The following is a 1568-nucleotide window of genomic DNA, read 5'->3' on the forward strand; positions in this document are numbered from 1 at the left end:
TATCAGAACCGGCAAACTAAGCCTGAGAAAAGCTTAGGCAGAGCAAATAGCGAAATGTCTCGAACCCCCAGTTAACAACGGTAAAAGACCTTAACTGTTGTGTGATACCTGTCATTTGGCAGAAGACTAGAAATGGTAAAAAGGAAAATTAGGGTTTACGCCCTAATAGAGGAGCATTAATGGCGGTAGGTGAGAGATATGTTTAGAAGCATTTTGCAAATCATTTCTCCCTATCATTTTTCAAGCAAAGAACAGTTTTACAAAGAGCAGAGCGATGAAAAGGCAATTTGAGCTGAGATCTTGAGAAATTGAGAAACCGTGAAGGAGATTCAAATTCAAACAGCAAATGATCAAGAGGAGAACACAATGTGGTGATTCTACAACCGACGGAGTGTGGAGTGAAGGAGAAGCGGAAAGCCCTAAATTCACGTGTTTTAAAAGGTATTTCTCGAAGCTCTTAAAATTTCTATCATGGCTTCTACATCTCATACTAGTTCTAGTGCGTCTATTGAATCTAAAAGTTTTATTCAACGAAAATCCAAGTATAATGCCCTATCACAAGTTCCAGCTGGTGTGATAGTAGAAGAGGGAATTTCTGACTACATAGACTACAAGATTGAAGACCTAGGGTCTCTAGCTATCCACTCCCAGTTAGGTTTGTTTTGTGGAAAGGATAAGAAAATCAAACCGGAGTATAATATCTTGGAGAAGAAGAAACTCCACAATGTTGTCTACTTCCTAGAAGATTTTATAGAAGATCACATAAGGATCATTTTGAGTAGAGTCCATGGTGACAAGATGTACCTGAAGAGGATGCATGATATCACACTGCAGGCAATTCATGCAGTCACTGGTTTCTGCAATACAGGGGATGTGCCAGCCCTAAGGATGGTTAGCAAAACTGAAATGTCCAAGCTCACTGGTTCAGTGAGTGACTCACGTGGCATGATAGTCAATTCAATCAAGGATGATCTGGTGAAGTATGCATGTATGGTGATTGGTTACCAGACGTTCTCAGCTAGCAGAATTAACTTTGTATCTGCTACAATGGTAAATGTCGCTTACCGAACGATAAAGAGGATGCATCATTTGACCTATGCACCGGTATGTAGAGGCATCTCCTATTGAACCTGAAATCAATCAAACAAGATAATGCACTAAGGTTCAAGTTTGGACAACTATTGGTTGGGTTGTTCTTTTACTTTCAAGGATACTTCCCAGGAGTGGGAGACATTCAATGGTCTATGGACCAACCAGTTACCAAAAAAATTAAGGAAAGTTTGCAAGCAGTGGGAACCGGTTATCCTGAAGTTCTGAACAAGTATTTTGATGAGTTCAGACGAAAAATGAGCTAAAGAATGAGAATATTAGGTGACATCATCAAGAAATATGAAGATGATATCTATTTCACCATCAAGGTGGATCAATATATAATGGAGGCTGTTGAGCCCAGACAGGAAGAAGTTGAGCCAGTGGGCTATGAGGTGATGTATGACATGCTGGAAGGGTATGCCTCTACCCTTATTGCCTCACCTCTTGATCCTAAGACAAGGAGGACCAGAACCTAT

Source organism: Cryptomeria japonica, chromosome 1 (genome assembly GCF_030272615.1).
Source record: "Cryptomeria japonica chromosome 1, Sugi_1.0, whole genome shotgun sequence".
Classification (NCBI taxonomy): Eukaryota; Viridiplantae; Streptophyta; class Pinopsida; order Cupressales; family Cupressaceae; genus Cryptomeria; species Cryptomeria japonica.